General features: G+C 36.3%; 1 pseudogene; it reads left to right on the top strand.

Annotated features, from left to right (window-relative positions):
- The first annotated feature begins 1,250 nt into the window (after positions 1-1,250).
- Positions 1,251-8,105, top strand: LOC135747041 (scavenger receptor cysteine-rich domain-containing protein DMBT1-like; annotated as a pseudogene).
- Positions 8,106-8,336: the final 231 nt, after the last annotated feature.

Below are 8,336 nucleotides of genomic sequence, written 5' to 3' on the forward strand. Positions count from 1 at the left end.
GAGCCATTTCTGCACGCCCACTTCTGGCGCCTATGCCACATGTAAACTTTGCCACTTCTGACGTGTGTGCAACGTTTTATGACTTTTTGAGGTTGTTTAGCCTGTCAAAATGTGATTCAATTAGCGATACTTTGCCAGGCCGCCACGGACACGCCCTTTAATGAAAAGTCAAGGTCGTTGCTTTTTATCATCACACAAGGTCTTGAGATTACACTGGTGAAATATGATGTTGATATGGTTAAATACCTAGGAGCAGTAAGTCACAGCGTCAAACATGGTATTTCCTGCTGCCTCTAGGTGGCGCTATGAGTGTTACTGAATTATGCCATGTTGTTGTGTTCAGGCCTGGACCCTTATCAAACGTGTGAAGTCAGGGGCAGATCGGACAATGTATGCCTGAATTACATCAGCTTCCTGTTTCATGGCGAAACATTACACTTTGCCAGGCCGCCACGGACACGCCCTCCAATGAAAAGTCAAAAGCTCCGCAATTTAGCATCGCAAAGGCCTTTAGATGATATTGACCAAATATGATGATGATCGGATTAAATCTCTAGGAGGAGTTCGTTAAAGTACGACGCTTGGAAATGTCAAAAAATGACAGAGAAAATTCAAAATGGCTGACTTCCTGTGGGGTTTAGAGCTTAGCTCCAAGAGACTTTTTTGTAGGTCTTGGAGTAATAGATGATCCTACCAAATTTCGTATCTGTAAGTTTTTCGTAGTGGGGGGGCTGTTCTCTTGAAATTTTGCAGGTGGCGCTATCGAGCCATTTTTACACGCCCACTTCTGACGCCTATACTACATGTAAATTTTCGCCACTTCTGACGCGTGTGCAAATTTTCATGAGTTTTCGGGTATGTTTAGGCCCTCAAAAATGCGATCCATTTCGGAGAAGAAGAAGAAGAAGAAGAAGAAGAAGAAGAATAAACGGAGCAAAAACAATAGGGTCCTCACACCCTGGTGTGCTCGGGCCCTAATAATAATAATAATAATAAACCGAGCAAAAACAATAGGGTCCTCTCACCCCGGTGTGCTCGGGCCCTAATAACTCCTTGAAGAACAATAGGGTCCTCACACCCCGGTGTGCTCGGGCCCTAATGATGGTGAGGTTATGTTGAGGCTTGTAATGGTAAATATATATTTACCATTACAACCACACAAATATAAAAGTGACACTTACACTGGGTCAAGAACCTCTATCATTCTTCACATGTGCAAAAATGTGTTTGAGATAGGAACATGGTGGATGATGGTCACACTGACTGTGCAGGACCATGGTAGACAAGGAAACCAAAGAGCCAGGTGGTAGCATGTTATCATGCCACCAGCTAAGGGATATATAGTTCTGGTGTGAGGATGTGGGTGTGAGCTGGCTTCATAATCAAGACAGTGAGCCAGCAGTCTCAAGGGCAGTGGGGGCTGGTGCTAAAACAAATTGGGGGGCACAAACAAACTCAAAATCAATCTTATACTGTAATAATGCAGGACTGTTAATAGCCATTTATCAGGTGATAAATATCATTACTGCTTAGCCAAAATGCTGAAAATGTTACTGTTGAAGTCAACTGTTAAAGCATGAAAAAATGTACTATGAATCTGTAAATCTAAATATAATGTGGGTTTCAAATAGGGAAAACAATAAAAGTTATTATTTACATCATATCCAGATAGCCAACTCCATCTGTCATAAGAAGTGGTGGAGCACACAGACTGCAATCATTTGACTTCGTTGGTCAATCAAGCTTTTTAATCCTTTATTTATTTTTCAACTAAACACCTTGTAAAGAGTGATTTTGTAAGGATAAAATCATATTTTCCTTTATTTCAAGATATTTTAACTTGCTTCCAATGATCAATACTGTAACTATCAGTTAAACGACAATCTGCAATGAGGTTATGAGACTCTGAGAACGATCCAAATACATGAGGTTAAAAACTTGATTAAATAATATTTATTTGCTTACAACATACGTGGGAGGGTTTGGGGTGCACAGTGCTGCGCCCCAAGGCAGATCTGAAACCAGCCAATTAGAGCTCAGCCTTAAGTCACATGCTTTTACCACATTTACTGACCTACATAGACACTTGTTTGTGGTGCGCCCTAGACACACAAACATGACACACACACACAACAAACTCTTTTTTTTTTGAAAATTATAACATTTTATTATGTTGTTTTACTTTGTTATTGCTGTTTTAATGGTGTAAAAGAAATTAAGTGAACCACCAGTTTACCTCTTTCCCCATCATTGACGAGTTATATCATCAAATAAAAGAAAAATAAAGAGAATAAAAGATGGCGCTCTTAGCCAATTTATAAAAAAATTGAAGAAAAACTCATTAATTTTAAACTCTGTTAATGTTTTGATAATCGTTCTGAATGTGATCTCTAACAAAATTCCTTTACAAAAATGCAATAATTTCAGCTTTTTGCAAGACGTTTGGTATTTTTGAAGAAACCTACCCATATTGTTCTTTTATTTGATATATTTGTATGTTTATATATTATATATTTATAGAAGAAAAAGGACGTGGAATGAGTTAAGATTGATGTTAAAAGTGTGTTGTGTTTTATTTATTGAAATGGTTATTTTTGTAATTAAAGCTTTGGTTCTCTTTTAGACATTGTTATTTCAGTAGTGAAGTAAAATTAGCAGTATTTAATTGCTGATAAAGTATGACACATATTCACTTTATTTGTAACAAACAAGAGATAAAGAATTTGCAAACGTGTAGAGAGGTGCTTCAGCACTGGGACATCGCCCTCAGTGTTTTGAAAAATATTACTTTAAATGGTTCTCATCTGACCATATCCAAAGATACAAAGTCATAATAAACAATAAACGGCATTGAAAAAAAATCTAAAATAAATGCAATATTAACACATTAAAAGCAACTTTTAAAAGCTAGAGGTAAAGCCTTCTAAAGTACTGTAAACTGTCCAATAATAATACTTTTTAATCCTTCAACATTTTAATCCTTACAATTTTTTAGCCATGTGTGTAGTTAGCAAACACGTTGTCGTCCCGTTTATAGGCGCATATTACTTACGTGCTCTTTAAATAACAAAAACAATATTGCCCATTGACCTTAGACAAGGTTTTAGTTGGTCAATGGCTTAGTCTATTTTAGTTGCCTCAAAATAGCAACATGCCAACAATAAGCCAAATGCTCATGACCGCACAAATGGGTGCAAATGCATTTGCTATTTTGAACAGTGTGATGTGGACATGAAAAAGATGACTGCCTTGGGTTGAAACTCGCAAAAAACACTTGCATCTTGCATTGTGCTAGGTGTATGATAGGGCTCATAGGATACAGTGGCCCTTTCATGATCAAATTAAAATATGAGAAAAATTCTTGGTCTTAATTTGGTTTGAAACAGTTTAAAGGACAGAACTTCAGAAATGGTTATTTGAGCTATAACAGGCTTCTGTGGTTCAGAGGTTCAGCTTTTAGACTCTTGATTTGCTTTGTATAGTTTTGGCATGAGGTTTCTTTTTATTTAGGTTGTTCATGTAAATTTAAACAAATGTTAAACTCAAGCATTTCGAAAATTTGAAAATGTTTCCATGTGCTTTGAATAGCAAATGTTATTACTCTTTGAGGCATTTTTTGTCACTGGCACACTATATATGATCCCATTGACATAAATAAATACAGACAGATTGCCCACAGCTTAAAGAGTTAACTCCCAGCAAATAAAACCGAGACAGTAAAATGATGGCTAACTATACACCCAATATAGTCCGCCTATGAGTAACCCACGTTTTTGCGAAAATAACTTGTAGATATTCCATCATGTAAGCAAAGTCAACAGATGTTCAAGGTGTTTGCTTTCTTTTCTTTTACATGTTCTAAAAGTATATGTATCATCTATTATTGGACTATATGGTTAGATGTCTATTAGACTTTCACTGGTAGCCCAAATTTTGCCTTGTTTTAGAGAAAATAGCTTGCTGGGATTCTGATACAGCCCAGTCTCACGAAATTTCGTTATATATTCATGTCATTTTTTTCGTGATATTATCAAAAATTTCCGTGTTTATTCATGTGATTATCACATATTGGTTACTCAACTGTTTTGTCCTATTTTCTTACCATTGTCACTTCGGTTTAGGGTTAGATTTACATAAAATGACATCCCTACACAAACCCAACTCTAACCCTAAAAAATAAATCAGAAAAAATTGTATAAACCAATGTATAAAGTGACATTCTAATGCAAGCACCAAATCTAACCCTAAACCGAAGCGACAATGGTTCAAAAATAGGAAAAAGCAGTTGAGTAACCAATACGTGATAATCACACGAAAACAGGAATTTGTTATACGTTCACGAAAAAACGCGGAAATTTGTGATAATATCACAAAAAAAGAATAAAAAAATTACATGACTATATCACGAAACCTCGTGAGACTGGGTAGTGTTTTCAATGGAGTGCCATCAAATTTAGTTTCAATAGTATGTTTGGATCTGATCACAGAATAGTTAATTCTGTAAATGATCTATCTATCCTTATATCGTTCCTTCTATCAAGGCTATACTATTCACTAATTAAACATTTCAACTAAATTATAGGTGGGTTGTTTTTTTCCAGCTTAGGAATGTACGTTTGAACGTTTGAACACATGCTGAATAAATGTAGCCCAGACAGTATTTTGAAAGCACTGTAAGTTGCTTTGGTTAAACCCGTCTGCTAATCCTTACATGTAAATGCAAAGATTAACATTGTTTGCTGAGTCATTTGAGAGGAGGAGCAGAAACGGCAGGTGATTCCAAGTTCAAATAAAAACATCTGCACGTCTCCTTGACTTTATTTCATTCTGAGGACAAAGAAACTGCAAAACCGGACTGATATTTTGCCAGGTTCAAGAAATCGAATAATTGGTAAATGCCGTTATTTTATTGAGTTATATATATATATATTATATACTGACAGTGTGTTGTGAATTCTGATGTGATGCTTAACTTCTTAACTACTTACAATTTCTTTTGCTGTAAGAAACCTAAACCTCATTTAGTGAAGTACAAAAAAAAAGTTTTAATAAGAATGATCTAAATCCTCAAAAAATTATTAATGATGAAAGACAAAAACTCTGACATCTGCTTTATTTGTTTTTATTAGGCAAACTAATTAAATAAAAAAAAATCATTTCTTTGCAGGCATCATGTTATTTTTCTTGTTCCTTGTTCACTTGCTTGGTAAGGAAAAACTAAAGATATGCACAGCTTTAAATGTGTTTCTTTTGTACTTTTACAATAACATACTGACATTAAAGGAGCATTTCACCCGTACAAACATTAATCTTTCTTGAAAGTGTGTCAAATTTGTAGTCGAAATGTAACAAACATTTCGAATTTGGTGCCTATTTGACCGAGAAAAGTGGTGTTTGTAGTCTCACTTCCTACACTAAGATATAGCACTTCCTTCTTTCAATGATGCAAAATTATGATTTTTACATCATTGGAAGAAGGAAGTGCAACAGTGAAATCTGTATTGCTCCTGTCTCAGTGGCAACTGAGGAAATGATGCACGACCATTCAAAAATATTACTGGGGGCTAACTATACAAAGATTAATGCAAATGGGTGAAGTGTCCCTTTAAATGTTCAGCCCCTGCTCAATGCTCATTTAGAAAATTGTAATCTATCACAGTCATAAATGGTTTATAAAAAATTATGTAATCTGTATGCATGCCTGTTTGACATCATGTCCTATGAATTCACACAGATTTTAGAAATGGACTTCAAGTTGAAGCTCTTCTGAGATTGGTAAATGGTGATAACTCTTGTTCTGGACGAGTGGAGGTTTTTTATGATGGTGAATGGGGAACAGTGTGTGATGATGAATGGGATTTAATAGATGCTGCAGTGGTGTGTAAAGAAATGGGATGTGGAAATGCTACAGAGGCAAAGTCAGATGCATATTTTGGTGAAGGTTCAGGAGAAATATGGCTGAATGATTTAAAATGTGATGGAACTGAGATTTCAGTTTCAGACTGTGATACACAGCCCTGGGGAGCAAACAAATGTAAACATAAACAAGATGCTGGAGTCATTTGTCAAGGTAAATATAACCTATATACAAGTTTAATTATACCACAGTGACAAACAAAAAAATGTAAAACATTCCAGTCACTAAAACTGTTTGTAATATTAGCCTCTGTTAGGTTGGTGAATGGTTTTAACCAATGTTCTGGGCGAGTGGAGGTTTTCTATAATGGAACCTGGGGAACAGTGTGTGGTGATTACTGGGACTCTACTGATGCTGCAGTGGTGTGTAAAGAGTTGGGGTGTGGAGATGCTATAGAGGCAAAGAATTTAGCATATTTTGGACAAGGTTCAGGAAAAATATGGATGGATGACGTAAGTTGTGTTGGTACAGAGTCATTACTGAAAAACTGTAAAAGTGCGGGGTGGGGAGTAACCAACTGTGGACATAGTGGAGACGCAGGAGTCATTTGTCAAGGTAAATGTATTTTATAAACAAATTGTATACTGAACAGAACCAAAGAGGCAAACATAAAATGCAAATAATCCTTATCCTGTTTGTTTGTAACATTAGCATTAATTAGGTTGGTGAATGGCAGTAACCCTTGTTCAGGACGAGTGGAGGTTCTTCATGATGGTGAATGGGGAACAGTGTGTGATAACGGCTGGGATCTATCAGACGCTGCAGTGGTGTGTAGAGAAGTTGGCTGTGCAGATGCTCAAGAGGTGAAAAGTGCTGCCTATTTTGGAGCAGGTTCTGGACAAATATGGATGGATGCTGCACTTTGTAATGGGAGTGAGGCTTCATTGGGTAGCTGTTCATCAACAAAATGGGGAATACATAGCTGTACCCATACAAACGATGCTGGAGTCATCTGTAACCGTGAGTTTAATAGCCTATTTAAATATTTAAAAAACAATTAAACTCTGTCATAATTGATCTGCTTAAACCATATCATTTTAAATCTTCTAAAAAAAGACATTATGAAATTTTTTTATTTGACTCTTTTTCCAATGACAGACATTAATTATACATGAGTCATCATGTAAAATCTTCCCCTCGACTAAACTGCTGTGTTGATTTGTAATTGTAAAATATGGTTAGTAAACCATTTTAATAACATATTTTATTTATGTTTAGCTCCTGTCAGGTTGGTGAATGGCAGTAACTCATGTTCTGGACGAGTGGAGGTTCTTCATAGTGGGACATGGGGAACAGTGTGTGCAGATTCCTGGGACTCTGCTGATGCTGCAGTGGTTTGTAAAGAGGTTGGCTGTCCGACCAGTACTGACGCAAAAGCTTTTATCTTCTTTGGACCTGGTGTAGGAACAATATGGATGGATGATGTTCAATGTGCAGGGGTTGAATCCTCACTAAAGGGGTGTGGAATTCTTGCATGGGGATCACACAACTGTGACCATTCATATGATGTTGGAGTCATCTGTCAAGGTAGGATATGATAGTGTTTTTTAACTTTTTGTACCAGTCTTAGCTCAACCCTTTAAGGGACTTTTCAGGATATTTTTGACTGTATACAAATTATGATCCTATTGGAAACAAAATATATACGCACAGAACCAGACTTTATGCAAACTAATGTGCAGTAAATAATTGCAAAGCGGTCTCTTCAGAAATAAATAAGTGAACATAATAACAGTATTATAATATTAAATGTAATACACTATTTTGTTAAACTTAGTTATTAAATTGCAAAAAAAAATTGCAAGAATTACTTAGACACTAAAATCTACTTTTCATTCACTCTCCTTTAGATGTTAAACTGGTAGATGGATTTAATCAGTGTTCTGGAAGAGTGGAGGTTTTATATAATAATCAATGGGGAACCATCTGTGATGTTGGCTGGGATTTAACAGATGCTGCAGTGGTGTGTAATAGCATGGGTTGTGGGTCTCCTATAGCAGCAGAGACTGGGGCATTTTTTGGTGAGGGTTCAGGACCTGTGTGGCTGGATGATGTGAGTTGTTCTGGGAATGAGTCAACAGTAACACAATGTCCATCAAAGGAACTAGGAACAAGCAGCTGTACCCATGGACAAGATGCTGGAGTCGCCTGTAACCGTGAGCTTAAATTCCTTCACCCAAAAATATAAAATCTGTCATTATTCATTTGCTCTAAACATTATCATTGTAAACATGTTTGCTAACACAAAAGAGACATTTTGAACAATCGGTAACACTTTATAATAACTGCACACTATGAAGCATTAGTAAAGCATTAGTTAAGCATTACTAAATAGTGAATTCTTCATTTATTAACACTCTGGGGTCGACTTTGGCGCGGGCGCCGCAAACTCTTTATTTTTCCTTAGTGAAGTCTTTTC

Source organism: Paramisgurnus dabryanus, chromosome 1, assembly GCF_030506205.2.
Source record: "Paramisgurnus dabryanus chromosome 1, PD_genome_1.1, whole genome shotgun sequence".
NCBI classification, from domain to species: Eukaryota; Metazoa; Chordata; class Actinopteri; order Cypriniformes; family Cobitidae; genus Paramisgurnus; species Paramisgurnus dabryanus.